The following is a 22,203-nucleotide window of genomic DNA, read 5'->3' as shown; positions in this document are numbered from 1 at the left end:
TGGCAAATTCAAGTCATTACAATGTCTAGTTGATCTTTTATGTATAGCAGAACGAAGCATAAATTTATCGGATAAATATGCTGGTACTCCGCCATGGAGGCATTTATGGACCATAACAGCATCATTTAAGAACAGCGTGTCTTTCACATTAAGCCATTTCAAAGACTGTATGCCCTCAGAAATATGATCATATTTCCTGAGTCCCAGGACAATCCTTTGTTTTGATGTATTGCTCCATATAGTTGAGCAATTAAATAACTTACTGAAAACAAATACCTCCAGTAATAAAATAATAGTTTTTCTATCTAGCAAATGTTTGATTCGATTAATTCTCGATAGTTTAAACATACAATTTGAAACTAATTCCTTAGTGTTTTCATTATAGGTAAGGTAAGAGTCAATACTAACGCCTAAGTCTCTAGCCACGGGAACAGGATTTACTACCTCCCCTAATATTTTAATTGGTGGTATTGGTGGTAGGTTACGAATCAATTGCGGGACCCCGATCACTAAAACCTTCGTCTTTCCCGGATTTATCAGCAGTGAGTTTGCACAGCACCATTTCGATATCTCATTTAAATCTTTATTCAAATCAGATATAGCATTGCTAATGTCACATGGTGGAAAAGCGATGAGGGTCTTTGTATCATCGACATAACCCATAGATTTGCAGTTACTAGGAACTGACAGGATCCCGTTTACGTATATTGTAAATAAAAGTGGTCCCAAAATGGAACCTTGTGGTACACCCACCAACAGAGGCAAAGACGTAGAAAGAGTATCTTGTATTTTCACGACCTGTGTACGCATAGATAAATAGCTTTCAAACCAGGCTATCGCCGAGTCACTTACGCCCGCTTTACGTAACTTGGACAACATCAGATCATGGCGAATACTATCAAACGCTTTGGACATGTCTAAGAGCACAACAATTGACACTTGTTTCATGTCCATATTCTTTAGAATTTCATCAGTAAAGTAGAGAAGTCCTGTTTCCGTGGAGTGCATTTTTCGATTTCCTGATTGAAATCGATTAATTATTCCATTTGAATCTAAATGTTCAGTAAATTGCATATGTGCTGATCTCTCAACAACTTTAGACATAATAGGCAGAAGTGAGATTGGACGTGTATTGGTCGGCTGATCAGGATCTCCAGATTTTATGCATGGTGTAACCTCTGCTCGTTTCCAGACTTGTGCAAACCCGCATGATTCAAAGGAGTGATTTATTAAGTTTGTAGTTACAGGAACCGTCGCGGGTAGACTGTCCTTTAAAATTCTGGCTGTTACTTTATCGTACCCAGGTGCTTTATTTGATGGTAAACTTTTAATAATCCTATTTACATCATCTTGGGTCACGGAATGAAAGGTGAATGGGTCGCAATTTACATCATAGATTTTGCTATTGGTGTCTTGATAATCACTGACACTAGCTGTAAAACCCAATTTTTCAGCAATTTTATCAGCCATAATAGAAGCGTTTACTCAGACTGTTGCATAATACTCATTAAATCTGCATGCTTGTGTTTTTGGGTCTTCAACTGTGACAAATGGTGGTTTTTGTCTTGGGAGGCAACGGTTTATAACTTTCCAAATTGAATTTGTATTTCCATTGCTATTTTTTATTTCATTACAAACATGTTCCTTTTCTGCCAATCGGATTTCGCGCTTCACCTCTTGTCGAAAAAATCGATATGCATTCCAATGCATTTTATCCTTTGTCCTAATTGCACTTTTGTGCCACTTGTCGCATGTTTTCATAAGTTGCCTGATTTCAGGGGTAATAAAAGGATTTGGTCTGGACTTGATTTTAATTCGTCTTATTGGAACGTGTTTATCCAAAACATCTAAGAATGGACGATTAAATGCCTCGACTTGATCATCCAAGTCCTCAAAACAACTAACCATATCAAAAGGAACATTTACCAAATCATTCACAAACTTTTCTCGGTTATAGTTTTTATAGCTTCTGGTAGTGATAAATGTACAAGGGGGTCGAGGAGATTTCAGTTTTAAAATCAAACAAATCAAACTATGATCACTCAATGCCGCCGATTTTACTTCACATGTATCTATAATGTTTGTATTTGTAGTTAAGGCTATGTCAATGAGGGTCTGAGAAGTATCAGTCACTCTTGTTGCTTCTTTGACTAATTGTGTCAGATTAAATTCAACACAGAAATCTGATAAAGCCTGGCCACCTACGCAACTGTCCATTAGATTGCAATTTAAGTCACCAGCAGAATTACTTCTAAGCCAGGCAATAAACAATCCATCAAAGCATTGCCCAAGTCATCCAAAAAACATATAGGTGTGTCAGGAGGTCTATATGCTGCACACAATAAGAATGACTTTAACTTTTTACACTGCACCTTAATCCATAGTTGTTGAAAATGATTTTCCGTCACGGACGATGACTTGTCAATGACAGATGCTTTATAAATATCCTTAATGTAAACAGCTAAGCCCCCGCCTTTCTTGTCCCGATCTTGTCTGAACATAACATATCCAGGGATATGTATATCCATATCGCCAATGGATGAATCAAGCCATGTTTCTGAAATCGCAAATATATCATAGTCATTGTAGGTAATTGTATGACTTACGAGAATAAATTTCTCTCGAGACAGCAATTTCTCTCGAGACAGCATTGAGCGAACATTCAAATGTCCTATGCCCACTTGGTTCTTTATAGAATTTCTTAAATTGTGTTTAGTTGTTAAACCACATCTCTGGTTTTCGGTATTTCCGTTTAATTGAGGACCAGGATGGGGTTGAATATCACCACCTAGCAGGATCTCTACAGCGCCAACATCATATTGATTTTCAGGCAGAACAATAATCATTCGACCATGCTTTGACCACTTGCCAACTGGAGATTTAATTCGATTATAGCGAGGTAAAACTCGCCCAACAAGGTTACAAGACTTCCAAAACGGAACAAGAGGTACGTTAGAAATAGAATAGTTGCAGTAGCAAGTTCTTAGATAGAACAACAAAAACACAATAGCGAAAATATTGAAGAGCCGAACCAAAGCGAGCCTACTCGCCGCCATGTTGCCTGTATATATTTGTATATATATATATATATATGTATATATGTATATATGTATATATATATATATATATATGTATATATGTATATATGTATATATGTATATATATATATATATATTTATATATAATATATATATTATATATATTATGTATGTATATTATGTATGTATATATATGTATGTATATAATATATGTATGTATATATATTAATTATTTATATTATATATTATATATATTTATATATATTATATATATATTATATATATATTATATTATATATATATATAATATATATTTATTTATATTATATTATTATATATATTATATATATTTTATATATTATATATATTTATTATATATATATATATATATATATTTATATTATATATATATATATTTATATATATATATATATATATATATATATATATATATATATATATACACAAACAACCTTGGTAATAATGAATGATTTCTTTTAGTGTATGAGATATATTAAATATTCATTTAAAATCCATTTAAAATCAGCCTATCAATGCTCAAAATAATACATTTTGTTGCCTAGCTGTCCTGCCTATTTGGTTATACTGCTATAATATTTTGGTGTTAATTGACTGTGAAAACAAAAATTGTCAGGCTGGTTCCACAATGTTTCATTGTAATTTCAAATCTAGTCATCGCATTCACAGAGATCCCTTATTCCAACCAACTGACACTAAAGAGAACTGTAACCATGCACAATTTGGTGCAGACTGAAGCAGGCTTCGAAAACACAAGGTAATTTTATAAACATCAATACAAATGTATTACAAAATGGACTCTGATAATAAGGAAATTATTCTAGTGGGAGATTATAGCTGTGATTGGACTAAATTATTGACTAATAATGCAAACTCTCAGACAATAAAGCTGAAAGACATTGCTGATACTTGTGACCAACTGATTTGAGAACCCACTCAAGTAACTGAATTATCAACCATGTTGATTGACCTTGCATTTACTAACAAACCAGAAATTAAGATGTCAAGTGTCGAACATCCGGGAATAAGCAACCATGGTCTCATTTATATTTGTCGGAAATTGTTTATTCAAAGAAAAGATCTGTCAAAAATAATTAACACTAAACATTACAAACACTACAATAAAAATATCTAATATTTCTTTCTGATTTCAGTGATTTGATTGACACATTGCAATTTTCCGCTAACGATTTTAATTCTAATGTACTCTGGAATGATTTTAAAGCTAAATTTCTGTTGACTGCCAAAGCAATTATGTTCCATGGATTACTAAAATATTACCATTGGTTTTTCTCTTAATACATAAATGAATTCCAAACTGCTAAACATATTCTAGTGCATCGATGTTCGCCGACAATATGAATTACTTGGAAATGGTGTATAGGTGGCTGCTAGCCAATGAATTAACTCTTAATACCGAAAAAACTGAATATATGATAATAGGCTCCCGGCAACGCTTATGTAACATGGACACTGACCCATCAATAAGATTAGGCAACTTAGAAATTAACAGAAGCAATGTAATAAAAAAAATAGGAATTGTTGTTAATCATATAAATGCAATGGTTTCAAAAGTTTCCAAAGGAATTGGTGTGATAAGATGTATGAAAGCTACTCCTATTAGTACATTGGTGCAAGTTTATAATGCTGTAATTTTACCCCATTTAAATGCATAAATAGGGCAATAGTTCAGATGTTTGAAGCACAGGGCAACCAGTTCCATAATTTAAGAAGTAACAGCATTAATTTTCTTATTCCAAAGCCTAAAACTAATCTCATGAAAAAAAGTTTTTCTGGAGTGATGCTGTAAAATAATTTGCCAAATGTTGCAAAACCTAAAGGACTTACAATTGGTCAGTTTAAAAATGTTCTCAATGGCCAAATGTATTGATTTTTCATCAGCGTTTTTATTTATGATGTATAATTGTCTTTTTTTCATCATGTAAATATGATGTATATAGTTATATAGATAAACTTTATGTACATTAACTATTTTTATACTTTGCATGCAAACGGCACCTTGATGTCAGCTTTTTTGAATGACACTATGACAATATTGGTCAACTGACTAAGTATCTTCTAATATCATTGCAAAACATTTTATTGACTATACCCTTATAATATATATTCTTTTAATTGGTAATTGGTAATTAATCATGGAAGCAAAACAGCCGGGAAGCAAACCACGGTTGTAAGGGACTGTGGTTCCTAAGAATAACACTTTTGAGAACAGGAAAAATTATTAAATAATTCTGTGAAGTGAAACTGAAAGACAGCAAATTTCAGTTTGGTTTGCTGTCTACTATACAATAAACCGAACTATATATTTGCACAACCGTGTAATATCCTCTATATATATATATGCTAACAGGCTACCCAGTAGGCACACGACGTCGTTTCGACGTTGATTTATGGTTGAATTTTGGTCGCGACGTCGATCAACCCAATATCGACTTCGTTTCGACGTCGATTTTACGACGTCATATCGACGTCGCAAACTGACGTTGTTTCAACGTTGTTTCGACGTCAGGTAAAACTAGAGTTTGCTGCGTTTCCCGCATTTAAATTGTATATGAATTCACAACAATATTGGGAAAGTGTTGTGAACATCATATATGCTGTGTAATGATGTGTTTTTGTCAGGTCGTTAAAGCGTCGATATATCCATAGGCAGCCCAGAAATCTGTTTATACTCAGTCTTCGACTGCATTGCTTACGCGCGCGGTCAGCTTCTCCTGCCTGTATTAATTACTGTATTATAAATTAATTTTATTATAAATTAATTACTGTATTATAAATTAATTAATATATAATACAGTAATTAGTACAGACAGGAGAAGCTGACCGCGCGCGTAAACAATGCAGTCGAAGACTGAGTATAAACAGATTTCTGGGCTGCCTATGATATATCAACCTATTCTCAACGTCGTTTTCGCGACGTTTATTCAACATTGTTTCGACGTTATATAAAAACTGTACAGGACCAGCTTGCAAAGACTCGCAATGGTAATAATATCATTCCGGATAGATAGTTAGGACGAATGTTGCGATTTTAAGAAGTGTTGAAAATTAATTTTTATGTAACAGACTATTTAAAAGTTAAAACCATTATCAAATACCTCGGGCCTCGCCGGAGCAACATCGGTCATGCATCGTGGGTAGAGTGCGCGCAGTGCATTTCGGAAAGGTCGAATTGAGCGCGTCCATTTGAAAATTGAAACATGTTGTCGCGAACGGAATATGAAACATTGTAGCTGTATATTTCGGGATATTTTCACGGGATTTTCTCAGTTTAATGGTGGATATCTTCCGCATAAATCCAAGAAAGCAGTAAAGGTTAGTGATAGTCAGTTTTACAGTGTGTATTGCCATGACAAAGGCCATGAATTGCGAGATATGAATACGCGATCGTGACATCGTGATTATATTTTGAAATTTAAACGTTTAAAACATTGCCCAAACTCTTCGATTCTCTTTTAAAAATGGTTCAGCTAAACCAATAACGATACTTGCTCATTAGATTTTGTTAATTTATGTTTCAACGTTGTGTGATCGCGGGTTATTCATTCTTATATGACTTTGTATATACAGTAAGATCGCCATATTTGATGCCAGAACTAATTGCATTTATAATCCAATTCAATCCGCTACTTAGTTTTGATAATTTAGACCCAATTTATGGTTCCGTATTTTAGTCGTGTGTTCTTTATGTGTTGAACGCGATTCGATTTAGCTATTTGCTTTGATTTTTTGAAAATTGCGTACTATTATAAGCCCTTTGCTAGATGAAAAAACTGATTTTTATTATGCTGCTCCCTTTGCCGGTTGCCTTTCTCAACTGAAGTGTCAACGTGCTACATCATTAAGCTTAGTAAATAACTAGCGAACGGCCTAGCACAGACCTATAACAAATATATGGGGTAAGCGCACACATAGGGACCACATATGTAGTAAACAATATGATCTCAACTTTTAAGGTTGGCCAAATCGCAAGTCGCAAATTGTCATCACAAGTAAATGCCCCTCCTGTTGCTGCGTGTATAATGATGATGAAAAGATTGTTCAGAATGAAGGGAAACATAACATACTTGAACATAATATCCAATTCCATAGTGGTCTATAGTGTCCATAAACTTACTTTTTATTTTACAATACTGAGACTCTTCTCGCACTATTTTGAGGCGAGATTTTAAGAAAACATAATCTGAGATGAAGGAATGCCAGACAATTTTTTGAATCTGATTTCTTAATTTCAAATCAAGTATATTGTAGATTTAAACAAGGTGATGTAAATTGAATAAAATTTGTTTGAACTATAGAGTCAGTGCAAGTATTTTTTTATATGCATCTCAAAATCTAGCTAAAATCCTATGCACGGACGTTGTTTTAAAGGCAATAATCTAACGTCGATACGATTTGCGTTTTCAAATCAATTTCGATGTCGTTTCGACGTTGAAATTTCATAAATTGCAGACGCCGATTCGACGTCGAATAATCAACGTCGATTCGATTTGCGTTTTCGAACCTTTTTCGACGTTGTTTCGACGTCGCTGGGTGACGTCGATTCAACGTTGAATCGACGTCGTTTTGCTCACTGGGTAACATGTGATTATTACTAATTAAGACAAAATTCCGTTTGTTATATAGTTACAAAAAGTAAGAAAGGCAGAGCGCCACAAAAGCAGATGAAATGGACAATGCCAAAAGGTTAGCCTGCGTGGCAGGCTCTTCTGTTTTGGGGAGGCTTGAATTTTTTTGGGGGGGACATTGAGGAAGAGCCTGCCGTTAAGCCACTGTATTTTTCATTCCGCCCACTGCACGCCCACATTAACATTAGCCAATGAGATCATAGCGAAAGTAATAAATTTATTCAATTTATTTGCATTATATGCAAATACAATGGCGGGTAACAATACACCGAGAAAGGCATTGAAGCGTAATATGAGTAGGTCGGTGATTTATGTAGAATATGTAAATGTTATTTAAAGATTAAATTTGGAGCAGGTACTTTCTTTCGATAATCTTTTTAAAGCATCGGGATTATTCAGAATATTTTCAGATAATTCAGAATCTGAATCTACCAAAAGTCAAGGCCCAATGCGTCAAAAGAGACAACTTCCTACAACTGTGATGCCTGAAAGGCAATGCCACCGACAAAGGCAAACTAGTTTATTTGCAGAGAAAGCAGTTGTGAGTGAAAAAGAAAATTGTTCTCCAAGGAAGGGATTATTTGTTGACGAGGGAAATGGTGATGACACTAACGATGTAATACACAATCTAATGAACATTGAGACAATTATTCTTGACAAGAAAGAAAACCAAGTTCATGTGTTGATTTGCTATCCAAATTCAAGAATTATTGTGAAGAAGTAATTTGATAAACTAACCTCTTCCCTTGTAAGAAATATAGCTCTTAATAACTGGAGTACTGTTGCAAATATTGTTTTTAAGCATACCGATGTCCCCTGAATGTGTGGTAAATCTCCAAAAAAAGATGGGCATGTCAACAGACACTAAGGTATTATTATGAAAAAAGAATGTGAAAGAAAACCTTAAAACTCAGAATTTTATCAAGGAAGTGGAAACTATCCAAACCCATCGAGAGGAAGATGAGATGATTTTGGATGCTACATTTGACTTGAGTGAGAACGCTGTGCAAAAGTATCCCACATTTAGCAAACCAACACTAGAGTATTGTGTCCAGCTAGCAAAAAAATCAATGCACCAACTTAACCACTGTTGGATTAACGAAACCATTTTGGAAGATGTGATGCATTTGCTGCAAAGCCAGAAACTTCCACTTTACAAGTAAGTCTATATTAAGTCTAATTTCTAACCATGATTAGTAAATTCGATTAATAAATAAGCCCAAACCATCATCACCTCACCCTGGTTTTCTGATATTGGCCCTTGGGTTATGAGTTGGCTTATTCAGACAATGTACCAATGCTGTTTCTAATCCAAGGGACTGGTTATTTTATTTATAAAGAAGTAGGAGGGGGGGTCAGGGAGATATTGTTCTAATATATAGGGTATCATTCAATTTCTACTTTTTAGAGGGGGGAGCTTTCAATTTTAGAAAATAAAGACAGAATGAAAAAATTCCTTTTGCCTCTTCTCTAAATGATCATCTCAAAATTACTCAGGATGTAATAGTACAAGCGCTGAATTATTAGCAGCATATTATTTGTGAATTGGACATGTATAATTGGTACTAAAAGTATAAGATCAGTCATATTACTGTAATGTAATTACAATTCTATTAGAAGATTTCAATGTAAGACAGACCATTCATCTAACAAAATTTAATAGATTTGGGCTATTTCTTCATACCTTATTGACTAGTTGGTGATAACATTGACTATCACATTCAAGCAAGATACCAGTCTACTGACCACACAAACAAGTCCATTCATTGGACGCAACAGTATGCAGTATTGAACCGAATTGATATTTCTTCAACTGTTTCTTAGAGACATACAGCTATCAAATGTGTTGCCCAGCCATGCCGTACTGAAAAGTTTCCAATGGAACTGTTCAGTCTTGGTTAGCAGAGTCATTAGCAAATATCTTGATAGTTTCAAGCACATGGAAGACTGTGTAGTTCCAACATATCTCCCACAAGTATTCTGAAGAAATGTCACTGAAATCTGACATTGTAAGTCATCATGTAATTAAAATAAAATGAGTACAGGGTTTATACATAAATATCACTATAGAAACAGTTAAACTCAATATTTTCCACAATGTAATACTGATATATCTAACATGAGGTCTTTTTGATATTCAATCCCATGAAGACAGTTATGTTAATTATAATTATAGATATTTGTTTGACGCATTTAAAAAAATATGCATATGTTTAATAATTCTTAGTGTTGTCTTGGGCCCCAATTTAATAATCCCAATATTGCTGGAGAATGAAATGTGAAATGTCACCAAAAATTTCATGCAAAACTTCTAAAATTTTTAAAGTATGACTGAGATAAAAAACAGGCAAATAATTGTCAATGTTATCAATGGTGAACAGCTTATAACAGTTTTCAACTATGCTGTTTACCAACTCAGAAGAAAAACCATAACATAATCCAAAGCTGTTTGACCTTAGTGAAAGATCTTTGAATACCTCAAGAAAAGCATTTTGTACATCTATTTGGTCTTCTTGGGTAACTGCCCTGGTCATGGTTGACACCTGATGCTGTGACAATTTCTTGCACAGTTTGAACAACAATTGTGATGAATAGGTAAGGCTTCAATAGTTTTATCAAATGGCCTGTATGCTGCAACTCGAAAACAGCCTTCTGTTTTAACAAAGTTTTTGACAATCCTCATCACATTTGCTTAACTGATTTCCATGGTAACATATTACAATGTGGGATGGTAGTTAGTAGATGTGATTTTTTTGGGGGGAGGAGCGTGAACCAGCACACTTTTATTATATTTTAGTATTACAAAAAATTACTCACATCCGGTTTACGCAAGAAATCAGGCTCTACGGACGGGGGTACCGTAACATTGACCGTCCAGATTGTTCAAAAAATGAGACCAGTGTGAAAAAAAGGAAGTGTGCTGGTCCACGTTTGCGTGTCATGTGACCTGTATTAAAGATATTAACTTAATTAAATCAAGTTAATGGCAAACAGGTCACACATCAACATGTGGTGACGGAGCGAAGCCTTGGTTGTGAATTTGAACTTCACGCTAATACTTATGCGCGAGATGATGGTGGTGTCATGTTCGCTGAATGACGTCATAGCAGGGTCAAAGGTGCGGTGGGAAAAAAATCTGATCACTGTCGCGGTTGACAATGGTGTAGTTAAATTAAAATGTGATTAGTAAAAGCTGAATTACAAGTTAAGTGGTTGTTTGATGCTTTCTTGCAAAAACGAATATGAAATTTTAGGAGTTGCTTGAACTATTTGTCATGATAATCAATAAAATAAAGAGGATGAGACAACAGAGGATGTGAAGAAGTGCGTTGACGTGTGCCCATGTCATTCCAGTGTATGTAAAGACAAAAAATTTGCGATCAGTGTCAAAAAACACAAGATTGTGCCTGTTCACACATGTATTATGTGTGATATGCTCATGATACTTAATGCAAAGATGTCAATACGGGTCAAAGGTGGGGGGGGAAAGTCGAAGCGTTGACGGGTAACAATAGGAGAGTAAAATTAAAATGGGTTTAGTAGAACTCGCATTGCAAGTTAAGCGGTTGTTTGATGCTTTCTTGCGAAAATGAGAAATTATTGGAGTTAGTTGAACAATTTGTCATGAAAATATATAGAGAATAAGACTGTGAAAAAGTGCGTTGACAGGTGACGATGGCATTCCAGTGTATGTGAAGACAAAAAAATTGCGATCAGTGTAAAAAAGAGCATGTCGCGGGTTCACATGTTTAAAGCCCGTTTTCCACTAGGCGAATTTTTTCGCGCGACGCGATATCTGAAATATGGTGATATAATTGGTTTGCGAATAAATTCAATGCGAAAAAGAAGAATTGCTTCCTACTTTTTTTTCTGTTTGCAAATTATTGTAGTTGTTGAACGATTTGTCATGAAGGTCAATAAAGTTCACAGGTTTAATAATACTTATGCATTATACCAATATTAGTTCATTATGTTTGCCAAACAAGATTAATGCAATTTAAACATGGGAAAAAACCTGAGCCAAACCGATGTGTTGACAGATATCAGTGATGTGATGAAATAAAACTGTTTAGTAAATCTTGCATTGCAATTCAAGTGAAGCACTGGTTTGATGCTTTTTTGCAAAATGAATATGAAATTATTGCAGGTGATTAAACAATTGGTCATGAAGGTCAATAAAAAAAAGGGACAAGACAGTGTATTAATTGATGGGCGTGGATGGCATTCCAGTGTATGTGTAGACAAAAAAATTGCGATTGGTGTCAAAAAAGAGCGCTTCGCGGGTTATGATATTAATTAATATGAGTTCATTATGTTTGCCAAACGAGATTAATGCGATTCAAAGGTGAGGAGAAAAGAAAACCGATGTGCTGATGGGTGATGATGGCATTCCAGTGTACGAAAAAAATGCGATTAGTGTCAAAAAAGAGTGCCCTGCGGGTTCAGTGCTTAGAGGCGCAATAATACTTACGTGTGATATTAATATTAGTTTGTTATGTTGGCTAAACGACATTATAGGAATCGATTGACGGTGGGAAAAAACTTGAGAAAATCGATGCGTTGACGGATATCACTGTCGTGATAAAATGAAACTGTGTTTACTAAATCTCGCATTGTAAGTGAACCGCTGTTTGATCGGTACTTGTGTCCAGAATGAATATCAAATTATTGGAGTTGTTGGAACGATTTACTATGAGAATCAATAGAATAAAGAAAATGAGACTGTGTGAAGATGAGGAGTGTAGGTGGGTGGTGCATTGGTTCAAGGAAGGCAAGAGTACAGACCTAGAATGCATCGGATACTGTGTTGTTGCATGTGGTTATGTAGCCAGAGATGTTCGTTCAAGCAAATGCCCGCCTACTAGACCGCGGAACAAGTAGAAGAAATTGAGCAAATATTATATTAAGGTTGGTTTCTAGCTGCCCAAAAGACTATATGTATAGGCAGTTTTATTTTTAAAACTTAAAAGCACGATGTGTTGTTTATGGTTTAATCAAGGTTGTGTGCATTGGTGCATTGAGCCAATGCATTGAACCAATTCCAGCAATATTCATCTATTTCCAAATCGATATCATCATACGCCTTTAGCAACTGAACCATACAATCGCAGCTATTTTTTTGCTCAAACTCGTATTCGGATAAGAGTAGAAGTAGGTTGAAATATTGTGTTTGCGAAAGATTTGTGTGATATAAGTTTGTTTCATTTTCAATCATGAATTCTATACATTTTTCTGTGTCAAGCGGATAATATGCATTTTGTTCGTTTTTGCAGGCCATCTCAAATGATTTCTTAGTTGAAATAATATGTTGATATTCTGTGTTTAAAGCTGAGGTGTTTTCAATGCAACGTGTGTCATAGCAAGTTGTTATAAGGCATGTGCCCGGAATAATTTCCTTAAATTCTTGATTGTAGCATGTTCCGTAGTATAGTTTCATTTTAACGTCTTCTTCCAATTTGGTTTCACTATCCCTTTTAAAGTTGATCTTGTTTTTAAATTTGTTCATTGTCGACCTTTTAGTTTGATTTCTCTTTGGTTTTTTGCTGTCCAAACACTCTATCCAAGTACTAGCTCTTTAAGGTCTTACAGTGTGAAAAAAACCACTGCTTTTGAATGATCCGGGTAGCAGAATTCGAACGGTTCGGCTTTATCTAGTTCTCCCTGTTTTGCAATAATGCTACCCTTATTACTGTATATTTTTTAAATAACTTTTTCGTTAATTTCATGTTCACAATCTTTCATTGTAATTGGGAAGTATGTTTGAATGTAAAAATTGATGAAGTATTTTTCAGCTTCTTTGTATGCGACAACAATAATTTCGTTGAAGAGTGATAGATTTGTCTCGTGTTTTTGTAGGAAGATTTGTTTTATTTCTTCTATATATTCCTTTTCTTCGCATTGCATTTGTAAAAAGAAGTATTCAAATTCCCCTTCATCTTCGCGAAATGAAATCACAGGATCACACATTGTAATATAAAGATTTATTAAAAGAATAATGATATGAGGTTATATTTATATGTACAACTTGAGTAAAAAATGATATTATTTTTTTACAACTTTTTTTGTTAATTGGTTTGTTTTTAGTTCATTTTGGTGTCTCACATAAGTTATACCTTGATTGATATTGTATATTGCTTGAAGTATATATTTTTTTCATTGAGGCGATCTCGAAGTTAGCAGGAGAGATTTGCAATTGCTGAGAAAGAATGTTGATCGTACACTAATATTGGGTAATTATTTCTATTTTGCGAGTAGACTTTGGCTAGTTTTTTTGTATACCCTTTGGTTGAGCATAAACGAAGTTCGTGTTCTGTGAATTCCGATTTTATTTTTTTATTTGTTTAGCTTGTTTGATTCCATTTTCTTGTTTTCATCTTCTTCTTCGATTTCGTCATCGGAATCACTTATTTCCGCAAACAGACTTTGGATATCGTTTTCACTATTGTTTTCATCCGAATGTTTTTCAATAGTTTGTTTCATCGCGACAATGTTTTTGCTGCTTCCCTCGTCATGGAATGCTCATGAGAGAAGATCCAATTGAATTGGAGTAAATTGTGCCATAGTTGATCTCTCCGTTGGTGTTGGATCTATCGCGATCACTTGATTTGGGGTTGGATTTCCAGCTGGTGAATTTGAGGTAAGTAGGTTTGGTATTGTTCGCGGTGATAAAAGTGTGTGGTTTGAAAGGAGAGGGGATGAGGAAGGAAGCGAAATTGGTAAGTATAGGAAGGATAAATTGTTGAATTGTTGCTGATGTTGAGTTTCGTGTGTTTGTTCTTGCGGAGGTTGAGTTGATGGTAGGCGAATTTTTTGCAATTCTTACATTTTACATTTGGTATATGCCATAAATTCGTTCCATAATTTCAAAGGGTTGATGTTTCCAATTGTTAGTTGTGCTGTAGAATGTGCTGTAGAATGTGCCATGTTGCGAATAAAGAAAAATTTTGGATTTTTTTCTTATGAAATCCCGCCCCTTTTCATAAAAAAATCGAAGTTACGAAATATTTTGTGGTAGAATAATTTTTTAACGATGCGGAATTAGATAATTTTTTTGTCCTAGTTAATTAGATAATTTTTTTAGCGTGATGAATGATATGGTGTGTTCTTGAAGAATTATGTTGAAACGATGCATATAATAGGATATTATATTTGACTGAGTTAAATTGATTTTTTTAGCGTGATGAATGATATGGTGTGTTCTCGAAGAATTATGTTGATGCATGAATATGGTGTGAATAAAATGCGGGAACATATTGCTGAAAGTTATTCCAGATAGCCGCGGGAAATGTCTATTCTCGAATTGAGTTTTTAACGGCTGTTGAAGAACGTCGAATTAAAAAAGATATTGATTCGCGTTTTAAAGGTTTTAGAATGGGATTGCGTGATTTAATAAAGTTGTAAAATTGTTTCAGTATGAGAATGATCAATGTTTGAAGTTGAAAAAAAAAATATTGTCTTCCCCTGTTTGGCTTTACATACATATTTTTGTTATTTTCCGTTTACGGTGGAGTTAATTTTTTTTTCTTTAAAAAATTAATTCTTTTACAGACTTGTACCGATTGTTTATCAAACATCAATGGAACGATCACTTTACCTATGAGGATGGGTTTTATCTTCGAGATGATCATTTTTGCATTAATGAAAGATTTCATAGAGTATATTTAATGTGGAAAGAAAGATTTGGAAATTCGAGGTATTTAGCTGTGGAAACAAGTGTTAGTCGCTTATTTGATGGGGGGCTTTTTTATCATCTAATAACGTGAAAGATGGGGAGCACAGAGTTGAAAAAAAGTCAACGACCTAGAAAGTGATAATGGTCATGCTTATTCCTTTCAAATTTGGCCAATTAAAAAAGAAATGAGCAAGAGTCCTTTGTATAAAGAGAATTGGTGGAAATTCTACGAGGACTATTTTCATGCAATCAGTTGCGATCAATGATCTAAAAAATGTTTGCATAGTGTATTGCCATTGTGGTTGGAAAGACGAGTGATTGAATTGCTTATCGTTGTCATCTGCAAAATCATTTTCATGATTCCATCACTTCGTGAATTAGAAACTCAGGTCCTCTGGAGAAACAAGGTAAAACAATTTAATTTAAAATACTTAGTTTTACGATCTATGATACAAGATATAACTGAGAAATTGAATTTAGATCAACTTAGATGGGGCACAATAAATGTTTACAGAAATGGTTTGTGGGTTAGAGAAGTGGTTTATGAATATAGAATTCGTAATTATAGTGAATTAGACTTTTAAAAATAATTATGCATGCAGGTGGAATGATGTGAATTGCTTTTTTGTGTTCAGATGTTTGGATTCTTTATTCATGAGAAAATAAATTTCATTTGTATTTTATCTGTTAAAGAATATTATTGTGATATGAATCAAATGTATCCCGTTTTTTCAAAGTTGTTTGAAATTTGTGATAAAAGTGAAATTAATTGTTATATGCTTAATTGGCATAAATTCCATCATGTCGATGTTTCTTCTGTTTCATTTTTCCCTGTATATTTTGCAATAAACATATTTTTGTTGATCCGTTTTTTAAAGTGAATTAACCATTTGTAGCATCGGCAACACTGGATTTTTTCATTCGGAGATTATTTTCCTTTTCATGTTTATGCTGTTCTTCTTTGCATTTTTTTTTTTTTTGCACTTGACATTTTGGATTTTAATTTTCTTTGTTACAGCCATTTTTCTCTTAATTTTTTTAGTAAATAATCTTAATCCCAAAATAATTATCAAAATGATTTTCTATAAATTTTATCATATTTTTAACATTGCTGCTAATATCTGGAATTTTTAATTGCATCACTTTATATCTATTTTTTAGAATTTCAGGAGGAATAAAATTTCCTACATTATCATCTCTTTCGTAAAAATCAATAATATCGAAGAATATAAAAGGTGATATACAAATTGTCTCATCATTGTCTTTGACATCGAACATTGTATACTTATCCCCTTGTATAAAGTAAACTTCAATTGTAGGTATAATATCCATGTTAACAAGATATGGGAAGTGTGTGTTTTAAGGCAAAAGATCCTTTATTGACACTTAAATGCAATTGTGTAGTGGTTGATCATTCCCTAATGCTGAAATAGGTACATGCATAAAAATGGATTGTAGAAAAATCTAGAATTAACTAAATTTATAAAAACTACCTAAATTTATTAAAAAATTATATTTAAATATTCCTGATGGAGTGACTGAAGAGGACAGAAACACTCAAGAAAAAGAAAAAGTAAAAAAGAATTTTCCGAATTGCTGCTGTTTTGTTTCTTCTGTATAATTGATGAAAAATGATGAATGATTTATCTGAAGATGATGCGAGAAGATTATTAAGTTCTTTATCTGAACATCATGAAATTTTACAAGCAAATGATAATAGTCATTTTCATTAGAGCAAATTAATGAAAAAAGAAAAAATTATGAAAAATTTAAAAGTTAAATGTTAACGTATGTAGTTAATGTACCCAGAATTCAAGACATGAGTATCTTTGATTTTATTGATAGTTCAAAAGAACTTTTTGAAGCGCTTTTGAGTGTTGCACGTTTAAACAGCACAAGTATAATGACTATGCGCGTTTTTTTTTTAAATGCGCCGTCATACCCGTTTTCAACACCTGTTGTGAAATGGAGTGAATTGTCGTCGCAATTTTTCTTGGGTACATTTTCAAATATGATGCAAAGTGGAGATAATGCAGTTGCAGAAAAGTGGACAACATCGGTTTCAATTTCGATATTTTCACAGAAACATGTAAAAGCGAAACGGAAAAAACACCTAAAAATAATAGAAAATCAAAAACTTACACGTTTCTGGGTAAGGGGAAAAACGATTCAGGTGGTGCACGTGTTCGATTTTCAAAAAAAAATGGTAGAATGTACACGCATGGTGCATATCAAATTAATTGTGTTGATTTCAAAATTTCAGGATGTTGCTTTGGGGTGGCGTTACTAACTGCTCTTTTACATTTGAGAAACCCAAAAAAGTTTGAATTACTTAGAAGGGATAATAAATTGATGAATGTTTTTACGGAAGAGAATATTTATGATATTTACCAAAAAATTAACCTACCCGTCGGGAAAGTTTCAGGATCAGTCTATGAGAATTACCTAAAACAGGAAAATGTTGATCTTGTTGTTTACTCCGATAAGTATTTTAATCAGATGGTTTTTGACACGAGGGTTGATGAAAATGGTAACATTTTATGCATAACAAATGATGTTATTATTCTATTCTACATTAATAACAATGGTAATATTCCACCTTTTTGTGTCATGTTTGTACCACTTTCTTTTTAAAGCAAAGAATTTATAAACTTTAAACTCCAACCCTTTTTGTTTCCTTTTTCTCCAAAAATACCTGGGTGTTTTTTAAAATGTTTTACTTTATAAGTTATTACTACTACCATTTGTAAATATTTTCCCAAAAAAAATTCTTGAAACATAACCATTACTTATTACTCCGGCGTCAGCGACAGAGTTGAAAATTCGGCCCGGTTTTGTTTAGTTTTTTTTTGTTTTGTTTTTATTTTTCGTCGTCGCAAGTCTGTAATGGCGCGAAATATACTAGTATTTAAATTGTGTATGTGACCGTATTTATCTACGTCCCAGTCCTATCTGCCAAGAGTTGTGGTGCACAGCTTTGGCTAATTTTCCAATGCGCGATTCGATTTCGCTCGCATGATACGGCAATTCCTCCAAGAGGAACAAATAAACCGTTCTTTTCATGCTGTTCGATTAAGTTTAGATGATGATTGCCTCTGTGGCATGAAACTCAGAGTAGCGATGCCAATTTTTTAAGAATTATGTAAATGAATAAATATATATATATATATATATATATATACATATATATATATACATATATATATACATATATATATATATATAATATATCATATACATATATATACATATACATATATACATATACATATATACATAATATATATACATCATAATACATATACATATACATATACATATACATATATATATATACATATACGTATACGTATACGTATACGTATACGTATACGTATACATATACGTATACGTATATATATATACCTATACGTATACGTATAGGTATATGTATATGTATATATATGTATATGTAATATATGTAATATAATATATTATATATATATATAATATATTATATATATATAGATAAACAAATAACAAAAATATATATAAATATAAACAAATCAACAAAATATAATCGTAAAATTGTATTTCATCGCTACACTGTGTTTCACGTACTAGTTTTAGTACGATCCTCAGGCGATAACTATTTACAACGGTTTACGCACACGCGTTTTTGATTGATTACGCAAGAGTTTTAACGTGCATGTTTGCGTGCGCTTAACATTACAAACCTTAAAACCATATCTATGCCGGCATTTACTAAACAGTTATGTCCTTTTGTTCAACGATTTGTTTTTGTCTGATAGCATGATTAATCTTTTTTCCTCAGTGCATAAATTGCAAACTTTCATTTCTGGACATGCGGCGGGAACTTGCTTCATCACTGACCATTTTATCCCAAATGGTTTATCTTGCAACTTGAGCCCCCAAACATACTTCGAGAGCTCCGTTTCTCCAGAGTAGCGTTCATGGTTAAAAGACTTTAAGTGGTTGCTGTATCTGAGTTTGAAGCTACCTGATGTCATACTAATATAATGCTTGACAACTTCTCCATTATCCGAGCTACCTTCCGCTTTGTACACAATACTTTTCACAAGACAATTACCGTTCATTGGGCATTCCTCCTTAACTCTGCAGTTGCATGATTTCAAAGAACATTGGGAGTTGTTTTGATGTTTAAGGACTCTATGATTGTGGTTGGAGATTGAGGTTTTAACATTGTTCATACAAGAGTAACTCACTTTGACCGTGTTCCGGTTGAAAATTTTATGGAGAGGCGATGACTTTGGGAAATGCTTATCAATTAAGCGAAGGAACCTTTGTGCTACATTCGTTTTCACATTCTTACTATAAGGTGGATTATACCAGATTATGTTTCTTGATTGCGTTCTTCCCTTGGGGTTGTAGTTGTTTTCATCTTGTTGGTAACTTAAGGTGGTGTTGAAATGACTGTGTTTTAGAGCATCTTCGTAAAGCGGGGCAGCTAAATCAAAACTGGTTTTGTTGGACAAAAGTGAGGATATACGTTTGTTGATCGATTTGGGAAGTTGTCTGATTATGGATGGTGGATGGTTAGACCTGCTGTCGATGTAAACTGGGTCATTATTAGGTTTTCGGTAAGGGGAGAACTGATTATCTTTCAGGTTTAAGGTGACATCAAGAAAGTTGACTGATTGATGGCAAATATCGACAGTGATTTTTAACCTGAACTGCTCAAAGATGCAGTGAAGTTCTTTTCTAGCCGCGTCAGCTGATCTGCCCTTCTTTCCTTTGATCAACATCAAGCCATCATCCCGATATAGACCAACCATATTTTTACCAAATTGTGATGCTAATGTGTTTAATATGAACAATCCAATCAACTCGCAGACTTCGGCACCATCGAAACTACCCATAGCGACATCAAATAAAGAACCATTAACATTGTTAGTTTTGCTCCATACTTTATCACTGTGAAAAAGAAACAATTTACGTGCGTGATTGATGATGGATTTTTCTTCTTCGTGATTGATGATGGACAAAGGTTCCTTCGCTTAATTGATAAGCATTTCCCAAAGTCATCGCCTCTCCATAAAGTTTTCAACCGGAACACGGTCAAAGTGAGTTACTCTTGTATGAACAATGTCAAAACCTCAATCTCCAACAACAATCATAGAGTCCTTAAACATCAAAACAACTCCCAATGTTCTTTGAAATCATGCAACTGCAGTGTTAAGGAGGAATGCCCAATGAACGGTAATTGTCTCGTGAAAAGTATTGTGTACAAAGCGGAAGTTAGCTCGAATAATGGAGAAGTTGTCAAGCATTATATTGGTATGACATCAGGTAGCTTCAAACTCAGATACAGCAACCACTTAAAGTCTTTTCACCACGAACGCTACTCTGGAGAAACGGAGCTCTCGAAGTATGTTTGGGGGCTCAAGTCGCAAGATAAACCATTTGGGATAAAATGGACAAAAGATCAGTGAATGAGCATAAACATTTTCCTCAAATTCACATACCAATTATTCAATCATGCAAAGATAGTGACACTTAACAATTAGACAACGAGGCGGAGTTGTCTATGAGCGAATAGTCAACGAGGCGAAGCCGAGTTGACTATTTGCTCATAGACAACGAGGCGAGTTGTCTAATTGTTTTAGTATAAACTATAACATTAATTTACAACTAGGAAACACAATACAAAAATACACAAAAGTATTAAAATTGAATTTTAAATTTTTAATAACTTATTCTCCCGGAAATGACGCGCCAGGTCACGCGTTACAACATGTGACATTTTAGAACTGTCAAGTTTCAACTTTCAACTGTTTTCAACACGTCGTCTTGAATATCATCATATTATTTATCAAAGAAAATATTAGAGAAGAAATATTACAGTATTTATATAAATCACACCGTTATTTCACAACAAAGTCTCCGATGAACCAGCAGTTAAGAAGAATAATTGTTGTTTACGATCGCAAACAGTGCAGCCATGGAAGCTGTACGACTGCGGTCTTCTCATCTTGATATTGGTTTCCTTTTGAATATTTTCGTTATTCGAACTCAAAGCATCACTGTCAGAGTGGATGTTGTTGGAAGTGACACTTTGCTGGAAGTGGTTTCTAATGCTGCGACGATATTATGAGTGGATTGATCGGCGTCTCCAGATATAAAACGACTTAAAATATTTGACATATTTTCTTTTTGTTGGAATGATGCTCTTGCGTTGTACGCCTGGATTGAAGTATCCGATTTATGTCCAGTGACTGCCTTGATGTGTCTAGCCTCTACGTTGCTGTCTAAAAGTACCGTGACTGATGTTGCTCGAACACAGTGGTTTGTTAGATGTGGGATTATTCCAGCTGCTTTAGATATGGTTTTCATCATGTTGGCTAGACTGCATTTGCCAAGGGGACTATTGGAATACCAGATCTCGTCCTTGTCTGGCTGAAACTTGGTGGACATTTCTCGTGGACGTTGAAATAGGACCTGTTGCGTTGGATGTAAATGGCTCAAGAAGTTTTCAATGGTTTTCACTGGGCACCGTCGGGAATTGACCACTTCAAACATCTTCCCGTCTGATTCATCCGTGTTGTCGTTGAGGCCTCCTTGGTGATTTTTTGTTCCTAACAAGCGGTCGCGTCGAAATTCAAAATATCGTCGGCCTTGTGCTGTAGTGTGGAGAACAAGCATATCTTTCGTGAGCTTTCTCTGGTTTTCTCTCCCTCGTTTACCAAAGTAAAACGTAACGTAGAACCAAGCCGTTTGTAAAAGCTTCCGAGGGTTCTTAGAGTCATAGTTGGTAAGTTCACCGCCTTCGTACAGCTTTTTTATT

At 34.1% G+C, this 22,203-nt stretch overlaps 1 pseudogene; it reads right to left on the bottom strand.

The window, feature by feature from the left end:
* Positions 1–21,317: 21,317 nt before the first annotated feature.
* LOC114518607 overlaps positions 21,318–22,203 on the bottom strand; it is an 8,354-nt pseudogene continuing 7,468 nt past the window's right edge.

The sequence above is a fragment of the Dendronephthya gigantea genome, unplaced genomic scaffold (genome assembly GCF_004324835.1).
Source record: "Dendronephthya gigantea isolate DGI-Jeju-01 unplaced genomic scaffold, DenGig_1.0 000011F, whole genome shotgun sequence".
NCBI lineage: Eukaryota > Metazoa > Cnidaria > Anthozoa > Malacalcyonacea > Nephtheidae > Dendronephthya > Dendronephthya gigantea.
Note: the sequence above shows the minus strand (reverse complement) of the source record. Positions and strands in the feature narration are given on the sequence as shown.